Genomic DNA, 16,230 nt, shown 5'->3' on the forward strand with positions numbered 1-16,230 from the left:
ACAAAATCACTTTTTTAAAAACACTAACAGAAAAAGATATTCCCAACCAATTTCAGCTTCTTTATTTGGCAGATTGTTTTACCGTGGATTTTGAAATGGATCATCATCACTTCTTTGTGTTAATTTCGTCACTGTGAATAATCCAGTTGATTGGGCAGATATAAAGTACTAAAACCCCTTTCTGGTATTCACAGTCCAAAGATCCAGCAGAGGGAGCCCACACATTATTGTTGTTTTGTAAATGTCAGTCTAAAATGATGATATAATTTTAAATGTTCTAGTATTAAAACTTTTGATACTTTTGGATTCTAGGATATCTACCCAGCTAAGTGTAAATACTCTAATGTTATTTTGTTATTGTTGCTGTTTAAATCTACTTAAGTGCCAGTACTTCTTAACTTTTAATGTTTATGTAAGTAAACAATTTTTAGATCTGTTTTATGCACCAATTCATGATTACCCTGTGGGACAGATCTAACCTTTATTTCAGATTTCCCAAAGTTTTTAGCCATATCCACCGCTCCATACACACACATCCCCCAAAATATGTGGCTACAGACAGCCGGGGCACACCCATGAAAAATATCATGGAACTGTTTTTTAACTGAGAACAAAAAACATGAGGAATCCCTAGTTGGTTCCATAAAAAGAACACAGGTGGTTTACATGGCATTGTTTTCATGTCAAGAAAGACGTCTTTGAAAATGACATGTTTTCCATAGGAAGCCATGGGATTCCAGGGCCTGCCTTGCTCCCAGAAGACACACAGAAATTCTGGGTGTTGTTCATCAACCAAGGAAAAATTATTTGCCCAATCATTCCTTCAGAGATATTAATTGATTTCCTTCTCTGTTCGAGTTACTGTTTGAAGTGTGGAGAACATAAACATATTAAAAATAGCCACCATTTATTGTGTTGTTATGATGATATAGATACTACGCTACATTCTCTCTTCTAAGCCTTGCAGTAACTAATTTACAGATGAAAAACTACATCTCAGAGAACTTAAATACATTGCCTATGGTCCCAAGTTTGTAAGTACAGAGCTTGAATTTGAATGCAAGTCTATAATTCCCTGAAGTATACACTGGTAACCACTATAAAACATTGCCTTCCTAGACTGAAGAGATTCACAGCCTATCAATTTAAATCTTGTTTCTACTGAAACAAGAATTTCTTGTCCTTAATGCAAAGACTTCTAGAAAGAAAAATAGAAAGTGGATAATATTTGAGTATTTATCATGAGCCAGTTGCCATGCTAGATGCCTTATATGTCTCATTTAATCTTTATAGCAACCTTCGTAGGTACATATTATCCCCACTTTACAGGTGAAGAAATGGAGGCCCAGGAGATTATATAATTTACCCAAGATGATACCGTGAACCCTGAATTTGAATCTAGATCTTTCTGATTGTAAAATCTTCATTGTCATCCTGCCTGTACTTACACAATTATTTCTTCCAAGCAGTTCCTCAAAAAAAGAAAAAAAAGGTTTCTCAAGTAGTTATTTGGAGTTAGCTCATAGTAAGAAGTATTTTTAAGGAAACTTTTTAAGCCTAAACTCAAATATTAATTCACAGTTAAGTTTTTTTTGTTGTTGTTGTTTTTGTTGTTTGTTTGCTTTTTTGCGGTACGTGGGCCTCTCACTGTTGTGGCCTCTCCCATTGCGGAGCACAGGCTCCGGACGCGCAGGCTCAGCGGCCATGGCTCACAGGCCCAGCCGCTCCATGGCATGTGGGATCTTCCCAGACCGGGGCACGAACCCGTGTCCCCTGAATTGGCAGGTAGACTCTCAACCACTGCGCCACCAGGGAAACCCTCATAGTTAAGTTTTTTGAGGTATATATACATATATATATATGCTTACATTAATTTTTAAAAACATGGTTTGTTTTGCATTCATCAGTTGATCTAAACGTTAACTATTAATTGAAACGAAGAATCATAGAGTTTAAAAACTGCATTGGGCTTTAGTACTCATTTAGTCTGATTCTCTTAGTTTATTAGTGAGAAAGCTGAGACCCAGAGAAATTGTGACTTGGTTGGTTTCCTATCATTAATCAGTGACAACACAGAACTACCATTCTAACCCAGGAAAGTACCATTTCCCTACTCTGTTTCAAAAAGAATTTAAGATGAATTATATTAGAAACAGATCTAATCCTCGAGTCTTAACCTGGGTCATAACCTGATGTTGAGTTTAGAAAGTTCAAGTCATTTTTATGAGGCCAGTGCTGGATTGTACTCATAGCGTGAAAATAAAAATTAAGGTAAGTTTTATCCAGAGTTAAAAAAGAAAATTGATTCACAGCTCAAAATTTAATAAAATTAGTTTCAAAATTCTTTTAAGATCAAACTAATGAGCCAAAGACAATAAAATTTACAGAGATTTTTATTTGAGTAAAACAGCAAGTTGAGCCATATAATTAATATTAAAACATTAAGTTCAGAAGACAGTGTGATTATGTCACTGGTTTATAATATTCCACCACTGACTTGAGCTATATATTTATGTATATTGTACATTTTAATTAAGCATTAAATACAGTTTTTTTTGTGACTCCCTTCTGTCATTTGCAAATGGACTGTTTCCACAGGTAAGTTTCAAAGCACACAAAGAGCACATATACACAAGTGTACACGTGCACACACATAGTTTTTAAAGCAATCCATGACACCTTTGCCATGTGCTTAGAGTCACAGTAGCAAATTTGGTAAGTGAAGACAGGACAGCAGCTAAATCCTGATGAGATCCTGACCCCTGATACCTTGAACAGTTCTGAAAAAGTCAAGTCTCTTCTGGGGTAAAGCCATCTCGTTGGAAAGACAAGTTAGTTTTTAGAGGTCTTGCTTTCATAAAGGTCCTCTAATCCTGTCAATATATTCAGATGTCCATGATATGATCTCATGGACAAGTGATCAAGTGTAAGAAAGTCTGACTGAGCCTTAACTATGTTATTGGTTGAGTATATACCTCATAAACTTTCAGAACTCGCCTGTGGCAGAGAAAAATTAGTCAACCACAAAGTAATCATTGTACGCTAGAAGCTATTCAAAAGAAATTGCGGATACAGCATATAGAGTAGCTTACAAGCCATTGGAGGAAATAAGGCCAATGGAAAAATACCCAAGATCACAGACATTAAAAAAACAAAACAAAACTTAAAAGCAATGTTTTAACTGTATTATTATCCTGCTTTTAGTTATTTTTTATTTGTTCCCCATAGCTTAGTCCCTGATAATTGTAGACTTTCCATAATTGTTGGTTGAATGGATAAAAACTAGCAGCCAATATTTGCTGAGTGCTTTCTGTGTGCCAAACATTATAATGAGAACTTCTGTCTACATTATCACACTTAAACCACATGGTAATTCTATGAAGTATAGTTGTGGAAACTGAGACTTCTGTTACATACTGAAGGTTACCCAGTGAGTGAGGAAGTCAGGATTTGAAGCAAGATCTGTTACCCAGGGTGATGCTTTTAATAACTAGGAAATGAGTCCTTGAAGCAGATTAAAGTTGGAGGGTTTCCATCAGGAGCTAAACTGTTGGTGTACTCTCTAGTTCTGTTCACATAAACTTTATTTTTTTTTCAATGGCAGTGATTATAGCATGATCATACTGTTGCTACAATTTTTACTGGCTTATGTAAGATATTTTATTTGGTTTTCTATAAATGCCTCCTTAAGGAACATAGGGACACTGGACTTAAATGTAATTTCAGGTCACTGGTTGACCCAGCTCCAAAAATTACTGTGAAAATGTTGCTTCCCACGGGTAAAAGATACATTCAGGATATAGGAACTGGTGTACAACATTTTAATTCTTGCCACAAAGCCCAGAGCTTCTGTGCATAAATGGACTTTGGATCATATTATGTTATAGCAACCTATCACCTTAGCACCTGGTTATTACCTTACTGACATTTAAATTCCAGGAGAACTAGAAAAATTACTTTTTTTTTCCACTAAATAGTATTTTAAACAAAACTTAACTCCAAAGTGGGATTTGGAGTTCACCTCTGAGCTAATGGAAATGTGAAGAAGGTCTAAGACCAAGGTCAAAGTGGTCGAATAGCTTGGAATTTAGTCTGATATTTTTTCCTTGTTAATTGAAAAAGGGATTATTTTCTCTTGCCAGTGAGTGGCTCTTGGGTTGGGAATATTGTATAACCTAAGAAACCATCTTAATAAATTAGTCAGGAAACACATTGTTCGAACAATCTTATTTTTTGGCCTGTGGGGAGAATATATGGCTAAGTGATCCAGGGGGTAGGGTAGGGCAGGAAATTTACAAGATGAATGTTGGAGAATTGTATTCTTTGTGCATTCAGGATCCATCATAATTTATTGCACTGATGAAATTCCTATAAAACAACTTCTAGTATGTTGGATCTATAGAAGACACTTATCACCATTTTAGAATAGCTTACTACCTCGAAAAATCATTTGTTACACAACTGGATAAATTAGTATTTCTTCCTGACTCTCCTTCCATGATGCCATACAACAAATTGGCTCTGTTTTTTATCTTGAGTTCCATTTTCTCACAGGATACAAGTTGAGACAAAATATGTCCTAACTAACTGGCTGTTTCTCTGTAGATAACCTCTTTAATTTGTTATAAATATGACTGAGTATCTTGCTTAGTCCAAGTTAGTCCTTTGAAAATAGCCTGGGTTGAATGTGATTTTCAAGAGACAGTCATTTTGAGATGGAATCTAGAAACAACTAGATTAAGCCACCTCTTTAATCACAGAATCTCCTGTTTGAAAGGTACCTCAAAGGTCACACAGTACAACCACATTAACTATAGTTTACCATTAACTACAATCAGTTAATATTCATCGAATACTTGCCAGTACCTATGCTCCAAAGTTGTTTAATTAAAAAATAAACATTTTAATTTTATGTCCTCTGCTTTTGTTGTCACTGCATAACCCCTGAAACAGTTCCTGCTCAATGCTGTTTGATGCAGCATGATAGTGGTCAGGCAGGGAACATGTCTGTGGAAAGTTTGATGGTAGTCTGGCATTGTGTAACCACTGATAAGGTGTTTTGCCTTGTAACCAAGCAAAGGGGCTTCTCAGGAGACAGGCTGTCTGGATTTAAACATGGCTCTGATGTTTGCTAGCTCTGTGATCTCCAGTGCTATACCAATGTCTCTAAGTCTTAGTGTCCTAATATATCAAAAGGGGTAGCAATGCACTGACCTCACAAGCTTGTTGTAAGGGTCAAATGCAATAATATACATACATGACTTAGCATAGCACCTTACCCATTGTATGTACTCAATTCATGCAACTATGGTTTATAGCATTATTACTGTTATTATCACACTATGGCCTTTGTGACAGCATAGTACCTGCCACATAATAGGTGCTTAGCATATATTTTATCAAGTGAGTGAATGAATACATGAAGGAGATATCTTCTTTACTATGAGGTAAGTCAGTTAGCATTAGTGAATAGTCAATGCAAACGTTTGTTTTACGTTACACCTGTGGGCACAACCCGTACTCATAAGTAAGTAATAAGGCTGTCAAACTTGGTCAGTAATCTCTGCTTACTCTTGGAACTCTAGATCTTGAATACAAGGAAGCTGAGGTTTAAGGGGAAATGTGGCATGAGGTCAATTTACCCAGAAGAAAAGCTGTCGTCTTTGATGTACAGCTAAACATAGGAGTCTTGGCTCAGACCTGCTTCATGGCCCAAACAGGTTTGGTAGGTTTGAAGCAAATAAAATAAAAAAAACAGCTGTTGTTTAAATAAGGTCATGCAAAGACATGGATTCACTGTCTTTACATTGATTTTAGTTAGTGTTTATATTTCAAGACCCAAAGTGGTGTTGGCTAATTTCCACAGTAGAAAATTGCCCTGGTGAATATTTTCAAGCAGTTTCTTTTCCTTCCTCATTCTTAGTAAAGAAAAAAATATTTAAATATCTGATATGAATGATTGAAACAAGCAAATACAAATGAGAAGGAAAATTTTATTGCAAATCATCAATAACATTACTAGACAAAATGACATAAAGAAATAAGATGCATACCATAAAGTTAAAAAAAAGTTTTTCAAATATATTTTTGAAATATTGAGGGATTATTATATTTCATAAATTCTTTAAAACTTTATGTTATTATCTATTACTTTCATTATGTGTTGGTTTATTTCAATTCAACAACTAGTTTTTGAGCACTTACTCTGTACTAATGATTTGGTCCCTGAGGAGATTGCACAAATGGGGGAAATAAAGCTAGTTTTAGTTAAAAGATGGTAAGTGCTATGATGAGTAGGAGGACATTGTGAGAGAAACCAAACATAGGTTAGAAAGGTCAGAAGAAGTTTCCTAGAGGAGATGAAACTTGAGACATGTTTTGAAAGATGAGTAGGAGTTAGTCAGAAGGTGGAAGTGGGTGGTGGGTTTAGAATAGGGCATTTCAGGTAATGGGAGCCAAAGACACATGGGAAGGAACATGCTGCTCTTGAGGAACGGCAAGTCATACAGGATTCTCAGGATGTGAAATGTAGGGTGGAGAGGGCAGAAAATAAGACAGGAGTAGTGGACTGGGTCACTCCACTTACTTTACTTCCTTCCTTTATTTCAAATCACAATATGCCAGCATTTTCAAACTGTGTTCCACTGCTTGTTAGTAGCGGTTACTTTGGAAAAAAAGAGATCATGAGTCAAATGCTCATGGGATATTCTGGGTTATACAATGTTATGTGTTTCTTTACTTCAGGTCTTTTCAGGACCTTTATTATGTCAGTGGCCTTTATGATGTAATGGAAGGATATAGTATGCAGCATTTTCTAAACTTACTTGAACACAGATCATCTTGTAGGATTTGTGTTTCATGGAATGCACTTCTGACAACCACTGCTATAGACAATAGGGAGTCTGAAAATAATTTAAAATATGGGAGTATAGCTCATTCTAGTAGCAAAGCAGAAGAAGGATGTGAAAGGGGAAAAATTAGATGCATTCATTATGATGTCACTGTCATAGTCCTGGAGTGGCCCAGAGAGAGATGGGACAGGCCCGACCTTCATCAGTAGACAACAATAATGAAGAGAAGGTGATTGATTGAGAAGCACTTAGGAATCTATGGGAAACACAGATCTGATGATTGCCTTCTTCTATTTAATTAGGAGGTTAAAATCAGCAGGATTAGGCAATTGATTGCATGTAAAGGGTGAGGAGAGGATGAATGAATCTATAATGACTCAGGTTCCTGATTTGGGAAAGTTGGTGACAAGTGGTACTTTCACTGAGATCTGAAATACTAGCTAGAGGAACAACTTGGAACTAAGAGTAATGGGAAGGAGAGACCTTTAGACACATTAATGTGCCTAGGGAACAAGTTGAATATTTAAGTGGATGCGGGAGACATGAGTATACAGTGGTAGTGCAGTCCCTGTGAGTGGATAAGGTTACTCATCCAGGGAGGAACATGTACCATTTTACCAGAAAGCAATTTGCAAAAGCTATGCTTTTCAGGGAATTGCTTTCAGAGAATTAGCCACTTAGAAAATTGCCTTTTGGCTAATTATACATTGGCAAATTGTCTATAGGCAAATTGACCTAGAGCCACCAGGAAAACTGTAGAGCATGCAGGGACTTCAGGAAAAAATGAACCTTTGAATTAAGAGACAGCAGAGAAAAAAAGGAAGCTCATAAAAGAGAAATGAAGGGCTATGGAATGCCACCATATTTTCACCGGTGTGATAATTGGTACTGCCAAACAAATATTTATGTAAAAATGACTGCCTCAACGGAAGAATTAATACCAAACTGTTCTAAGTTGCAAGCTAGCTGGGAAGTTGTGCTTGTTCTGTAATGTGCTTAAATAAATGGTCCAAGGTCAGGATCAACTGAACTTCTTTATTTCTATCAGGAGTCCACTGTAACCCATGTCACCCATTGCTATTATGTATTTTTAACATAGCTCAAACTAAACCTAGATCTTACTGCCTATAATAGTGATGGCCATACGTAGATAGACACATTACATGCATATAACAGCAGCCAACATGTTTCAAGATGGAAATAATATGACTGTTTTATTTTTGAGACCTCTTGTTTAAATAAGAAATGATGATGATTCTTGGATTCTAATTTTGTACTCTTTAGTAAACTCATGGGTTTCTTTAGCAATGATCAGTTATCTTCAGAATTAACTCTCATATCGCTTCTGCTGGGCTAAGACCTGTTCCTAGGATATCAGGTTATCACCAAAGAATAAGTGTGTGGCCTTGTGTGGGGGTACTGTGTGGCCAGTAGAATAAGCAGAAGACAGGGTTTCTAGTCTCAAGGTTTGCTTATTAAATTATCTTTAGTTTTATTTAATGTTATTTTATTGTGATAAGAACACTTAACATGAGATCTACCTTTGTAACAAGTTTTTAAGTGTACGATACAGTATTGTTGATTATAGGGACAATGTTGTCTAGCAGACCTCTAGAACTTACTTATCTTGCATAATTGAGACTTTATGCCTGTTGATTAGAAACTCCCCATTTCCCCTTCCTTGCAGTCCTTGGCAGCTACCATTCTGGTCTCATTCTATGAGTTAGGCTATTTTAGGTTCCATGTAAAAGTGAAATCATGCAGTATTTTTCCTTCCATGACTGACTTATTTTACTTAGTAAAATGTCTTCACAGTTTGGCCGTGTTGTCACATATAACCACACACTGGATTGGTTTTAGCGAAAAGGGGGGAAAGGAATGTATATTGAGTTACTTTTCAAATGGCTATAAAGCAGGAAGGACAAAATAGATCAGAAATCATAGGACAAAAAGCCAGGCATCAATAGTAGCTAGTCATTCTCTGAATTCCCTAAAGTTTGAGTTTCAATTATTTGGATAAATGATGAGGATCCATTCCTTAAATGAAGGTCCTGGGTTGCAAGCGTCTAAAAAGATAAGACAAATACTTGGAAATCATGTTTGAATGATATTAACATCTATAAATTAAAGAAATAGTTCTAACACTTTACCTAAATCCAGGCAGCCAGACATTGGTGTCCTATACATTTATTTTGAGAGTGTGGGACTATTTCCTCCACATTGTCTATGTTATGCCATTCCAGCCCTGGCGTCTAAGGGCATGCTGTGCCCATCCTCTTATCCATCCAAATTCTATCTGTCTTTTGTCGTTTAGCTGAAAATGTCTTTTCTCCATGAAGATTTTCTTGACTCCTCTTGTTAATATCTCATTGCTGTATCATTGGTTCATTCAAAAATATTTGTTGAGTGTCACATTTTGTGTCAAGGCTCTATTTTTGCACCAGGGTTATAGCAGTGAACAAAACCAAGCCCCCTTTCTCAAGGAACTTATTACATGAACTTACTTGACTAAGAAAATAATCTCTAGATAGATAGATAGAGGGAGAGAGAGAGAGAGAGATAAATGGATAGATGGATGGAAGGACAGATGGATAAAAAGATGGATAAATAGAGATATAGTTGATAAAGGCTATAAGGAAAAATAATAGGAGATAAATGAATAATAATAGGAGATAAATAAAATGACAGGAGAGTGATCAGCATGTGTGTGGTGGTGGGCTAATAGCCAGGATGTTATTGTTATTAGTGCTTACTGCCATAATTGTAAGTTCCTTAAAGAGAAGCACTCTATTCTACTTCTCTTATCCTCTCATCAGTGCCTGAGCACAGGGCTGGATCTGGGTAATAGGCTTAACAGATATTTGTTTATTGACATAGTTTTTCACTTTTAATCCAGATATTTTGGCATCACAGAGGCACAGCTTTAGTTTCCATTGAAATATCAAATTGGTCTAAATAGGCTGGCTTAGAGGTTTGTTTGGTTTCATATTTATATGCAGAGCAATATGCTCTAAATAAATCCAAAGTGATTAAATAACAGTTTTTGGCAGCAGTTTCTCCTTCGTGCTTCTATTTTTTCTTTCTTGGTTTTTTCCCTGATGTCCTCGCATTACTGGGAGATTTCCTAGTGCAATTAGTGTGGCTCTGCCCAGTGACCTTTCACCCTTGCATTGAACAGATGAAAAAGCTAAACCAGAAAGGAAAGGAGGATCACGACAGAGGTTACTGAAGAGCACTCTTTGGGGCTGGGAGGAGTGGGAGTGCATGGGTTACGTTCTCTCATCCATTTATGCCTCACGCCCTTTAGTTCTCAGTAAACCTCTTGCAGAAGGGCACAGACTATGAACAAGAAAAACTTTTGCCCAGGGAGTTATCAGGGGCAGTGCCAGGAAGAAGACAAACAGAGTGAGAGAGAGGGAGGAGGGATGGGAAAAAAATAAATCTCAGGGGATCAAAAATGAACCAGGCCAAAAGTTTCACCCAGCTCTTGTATCAGACATGGCATCCCCAGATAGAGTTTCTTAAACCCAGTGAACTTTCAGATGGCATTAGAAAGAATTCCATTTGGAGTTTGAGGAGAATTTATAGTATTCTTGGAAAGGGTTTTTAAATATCACTAGTCTGCAAAGAAAAACAACAATCTGATTTTCTCTGTACTGTTTGCATTTCCCCCCCTATTTATTAATGTAGTCTTACTTTATAAAAACAAATGAAAACTGCACTAATTGGGTCTCTGTGAATACAGACCTTCTGCCTGTGCTAATTTCAACCTCACCATGATCCCTGAGAGGGAGACTTCCTGTCACAAAGGAAGAAACCCAAGTTTGAAGCAATTAAGAGCCTTCCCCAAAGCACACAACAGCTAAGTGTCAGAACAGGGATTTGAACCCAGCTCTTTGGGACCACAGTCAGAGTCCATGAATCTTTTATCTCCTTTAACAAGCATCAGATTGTTCAGGTGAGAAATTATAAGTATAGTATAGTACTGATGGCTGAAAACACTTACCATTCTCCCCATATCAGTCATACACACAGACACACACACGCACACACACATTGGATATAGAGGGATGTAAATGGAATAAGAGGTCACATTGCCTTATGTCCTTGCCTAGCACTGTACGGGTCTTTTGCCTTATTTCTTTTTACTGCTCTGACTCCTCTTAGGCCATGGGCAAGTAGGCTGGCTTTTACAGTCACGATTATTTATAGTCATGTTTTATTTGGTTTGCCATGTAGGAAATTATCCTGAAGATCTCCAACTCCCTTAAGGTGTCAAATTACCCTACCATGGGATAGGAAGGTACTTTTAATGAAAATCGGGTAAGACTGTCAAGAAAGGGAAGGGAGAAAAGTTTCTACTAAGTAGACTTCAGAAGTAAAGATTAAAAGTGAAAAGTAAAATTTGCTTTTGGTACTTGGATACTGAAATCCTAATTTGGAGCCTGTCTTTCATGATACAAATTATGAAAGTATAGTCAAAATATTATGGTGGTGTTCAGCTGGCTTCTAGTAGAAAGCCACTGTGACCTGGGGAAAATCATTGAGTTATAGTTTCCTTATCTATACAAAATAAAGGGACTTATTTTAAATCATTCAATGCCAGAATTTTATGATCTTTTAAAATTTCCCATGTTTAAAGTTATGTGTTTTTTGAGCCTCCAAAATGACTCAAGTAATATTCTAAATATTATTTTAGAATATTTTATTTAAGAACTACCTGAATCTTAGGCTAATTGTACAAGGGGCCTTAACCTGTACATTGTGTTCATAATTCACCTAGAATTGCATGGATATAATTATCCTTACTGCCATGGCTATTTGTAGATCCATTTGGGGTTCATAAGCATGAAGTTTGGAGATTCAGGGCAATAATATTTGCTCTCCTGCTAAGGAGACGTTGGTAACATTATGCAGTCCATCTATGTAGAAAAGCCTCCCTTAGGACCTTTACCTAGTAAAATTGACAGAGCAACCGGTCAGGAAGCCGACAGCCAGGGGTAGCAGACATACAGGAAGTGAAAGGAGAAAACATTCTGCTTCTTCTGGTGAGTAAATGCAACAGCCTCAACCAGACCATTGGAACAGCTGTCATGCTGAGGTCATAGCACAAGGTTACAGGACATGCCATCCAGGAGGCGTTACAAGGACAGATAGGTAACACTTCAGCAATGACACAAGATCAGAAAGAAAAGAGATTTTTCAGCTGAGTGGAAGACAGGCGTAAGGAAATATAACAATTTCTGCTGTAATCTAGAAATGTTCTATGGAAGCCATTGAAACTTTGTAGTGAAACTACAGTAATTCTCTGGGCTCAGTTCTTAGTGGGGACTTTGGGTATGCCTGAGAAACAGACATTTTTACCAAACTGAGCTCCAGATAAATAAAATTAATTCAGCAGATGACTCTGCATTTCTGAATTCTCAAGTGTTTACTGAACATGGCACCCTTATATTTACATAATGTATTCCACTGGTATTAGAGATGCATGCTGTTTCTTACCATAGCAATCTGGTAAGATGTATATCTGTGCTTTTCCTCTTTTTAATAGAGGATTCATCAAAATAATGTATATATTTCTTTAAATTCTGCTGTTTAGAAATGTGTTTATCCTATGGTTTTTATGATCTTTCCTTTTAGAAGTTAACTTGAATAATTTTGATGTCAGAAACTTTATTTTCTTGATTTGACTTTTTAAAAATTTTATTAACATTCTTTCTCCCTTCTGAGCAACCCCATAACTGGGAAAGATACAGAATAGTGTATGTGTGGGATTTGAGGGGCATTGCCACTTTGCTTATAGTAGGTCTTAGAGTGTCACATGACAGTCATACTTAAAATGAATTAACTTTAAAAAATATTTTTAGAGGGAATTTTGGTAAATTTGGGGTTGTTGTCTTTTGGGAAATCTGATACTCATCAACCAAGGCTGGGGATTACTGTTCTAAAATTGTAATTTTGCTTAACAGTGATCTCAGAAAAGGTCTAAAGTATTTGTAGCTGTCCCAGAGTCTTCCTTTTAAATGAAGAATTGGCCAGAATCGAGAGGTGTGGCTGTAGAGAAAACCCCCACGGGCTGGTGATACTTGGGGGAGGAAAACCGGGAGGCATGGGTCTATCCACTGGGAAATTAGACTGCCCACAAGTGGGAGGGCAGGGAGGGAGTAAGGCTGGCGGGAGTGATGAGATGGGGACACCAAGCCCCCTCACTGCTAACCACAGATAAGGGAGGGGAATGATAGAAATTGCTTTCTTATGTGAAGCGCAGTTCCCTTATGGGAACAGGTGCAAGAGACCTGAAGGAAAAAAATCATACCATTCAGGCTGTGGCAAGATATAATCACAGGGTGTCTGGGCCCTACAAGTTCTGGGCTCTCCCTAGCTTCTTAGGAGGAGTTTTCCCCACTCTACACAAGGGGGACCAATGGAAACAGGAGAAGCCGCAGCATGTGGGAGGCCAATCTGAGGAGCTGTTCCCATGACTCATTCCTGGCGCATGTACTTGGCTGCCTTCCTCAGCGGTGGGAGCCCAGAAGTAGTAAATTTGGTGGAGGAGGAGACAGCAGAGATGGCAAAAGTAGTAGACAGAAGTAAGAATATGGTGCTATTGTGGATAGCAGTGGATTCTCTGGATGGCAGCAGGACAGGAGGCCAGAGGTCTCCCCACAACCACCTAGCCACCGAGAGAAGAGAGACAACTTAGTGACACCCCAGAGGGAAGAATTTTGAGGGGCTGTTGTTCCAGTGACTCAGCTGTTTTGTCCCTACTCTGTTCTATAACTGTATCTAGGCCTGGAGAGAAGCTTTTATGAGCAAGACAGAATTTTAGAAAAATTAATAAAGAATTAATGGAGGGCGGCTTCCCTGGTGGCGCAGTGGTTGAGAGTCCAACTGCCGATGCAGGGGACACGGGTTCGTGCCCCGGTCCAGGAAGATCCCTCATTGCTGCGGAGCAGCTGGGCCCATGAGCCATGGCCGCTGAGCCTGTGCGTCCAGAGCCTGTGCTCTGCAACGGGAGAGGCCACAACAGTGAGAGGCCTGTGTACCGCAAAAAAAAAAACAAAAAAAAAAAAACAGAATTAATGGAGAATAAGAAGAATGAATAAAGAACTTATACTGAATATTAGAGGCTTCTGTGTCCATATACTTGCTTGATTAGATTGTGCCTTGTTTTGTATGTTTGCCAGCAATTCATTTTAAGAAAACTGAAAATAAAAGGTAATATGTCTTCCTTACATACCACTCCATGGTTCAAAAGCATTTTCACATGTTTTACATCATCTATTAAAAGGAAAAAAAGTTTGAGATAACCAAGGTTTGTTTTTCCAATTTCATGGACTAAGAAACCAAGCTCAAGTTAAGTTACTGTTCAAGGTTACATAGTCTATAAGTGAATCAGGATTTGACTCCAGTTCTTTGCTTTTATTTTATTATATATTTTTTTGGTTTGGATACTTTATACGTTCATATGATTAAAAAAAAATCTAACTGTAACAGCATTAAGAAGTTCCTGTCCAACCCCTGTCCATGTCCACTCTAGTCACCCCTCCTTTTTTTTTATTCTTTAAATTATACATATGTATTTTATTTACACTTTGTATTTGATATATTTCATGATAAACAATTTTTTTTCCATCTTAACCAGTTTTTAAGTGTACAGTTCAGCGGTATCAAATACGTTCATATTGTTGTTTAAAAATCACCTCTGTTCCTCCCCATAACTGTTTTCATCTTGTGAAACTGAAGCCCTATACCCATTAAACAATAACTCCCCGTTATTCCTTGCTCCCAGCCCCTGGTAACCACCAGTCTACTTTCTGTCTTTATGATTTTGACTATTCTAAGTACCTCATATAAGTGGGATCATACAGTATGTGTCTTTTTCTAACTGGCTAATTTCATTTAGCATAATGTCCCCAAGGTTCATCCATGTTGTAATACTGCAAAATCTCCTTCCTTTTTAAGACTGAACAATACTCCATTGCATGTATATCGACATTTTGCTTATCCGTTCATCCACTGATGGACACTTGAGTCACTTCCATGGTTTAGTTATTACAAATAATGCTGCTATTAACATGGGTGTACAAATATCTCTTTGAGATCCACTTTCAATTCTTTTCGCAGAAGTGGAATGGCTGGATCATGTAGTAATTCTATCTTTAATTACTTGAGGAAACACCATACTGTTTTCCATAGTGACTGTAGCAATTTCCACCAGTAGTACACAAGGGTGTCAATTTCTCCATGTCCTAGCAAACACTAATATTCTATTTTTTTGTTAGTAGCCATCCTAATGGGTGTAAGGTGGTATCTCGTTGCAGTTTTGATTTGGATTTCTCTAATGACTGGTGATGTTGAGCATCTTTTCATGTACTTATTGGCCATTTGTATCTCTTCTTTGAGGAAATATCTATTCAAGTCTTTTATTCATTTTGAATCAGGTTATTTGGTTTTTTGTTAAGTGTTTTATTTAAAATTTAATTTAATTTTTTTATACAGCAGGTTCTTATTAATCATCAGTTTTATACACATCAGTGTATATATGTCAATCCCAATCGCCCAATTCATCACACTCCCACCCCCACCCCCCGCCGCTTTCCCCCCTTGGTGCCCATACGTTTCTTCGCTACATCTGTTTCTCAATTTCTACCCTGCACACCAATTCATCTGTACCATTTTTCTAGGTTCCACATATATGCGTTAATATACGATATTTGTTTTTCTCTTTCTGACTTACTTCACTCTGTGTGACAGTCTCTAGATGCATCCACGTCTCTACAAATGACCCAATTTCATTACTTTTTATGGCCGAGTAGTATTCCATTGTATATATGTACCACATCTTCTTTATCCATTCGTCTGTCGATGGGCATTTAGGTTGCTTCCATGACCTGGCTATTGTAAATAGTGCTGCAATGAACATTGGGGTGCATGTGTCTTTTTGAATTATGGTTTCCTCTGGATAAATGCCCAGTAGTGGGATTGCTGGGTCATATGGTAATTCTATTTTTAGTTTTTAAAGGAACCTCCATAGTGTTCTCCATAGTGGCTGTATCAATTTACATTCCCACCAACAGTGCAAGAGGTTTCCCTTTTCTCCACACCCTCTCCAGCATTTGTTGTTTGTAGATTTTCTGATGATGCCCATTCTAACTGGTGTGAGGTGATAACTCATTGTAGTTTTGATTTGCATTTCTCTAATAATTAGTGATGTTGAGCAACTTCTCATGTGCTTCTTGGACATCTGTATGTGTTCTTTGGAGAAATGTCTGTTTAGGTCTTCTGCCCATTTTTGGATTGGATTGTTTGTTTTTTTAATATTGAGCTGCATGAGCTGTTTATATATTTTGGAGATTAATCCTTTGTCCATTGATTT

The sequence above is a fragment of the Delphinapterus leucas genome, chromosome 17, assembly GCF_059928025.1.
Source record: "Delphinapterus leucas isolate spDelLeu-1000000601 "Yukka" chromosome 17, BTC_Dleu_Yukka2, whole genome shotgun sequence".
Taxonomy (NCBI): domain Eukaryota; kingdom Metazoa; phylum Chordata; class Mammalia; order Artiodactyla; family Monodontidae; genus Delphinapterus; species Delphinapterus leucas.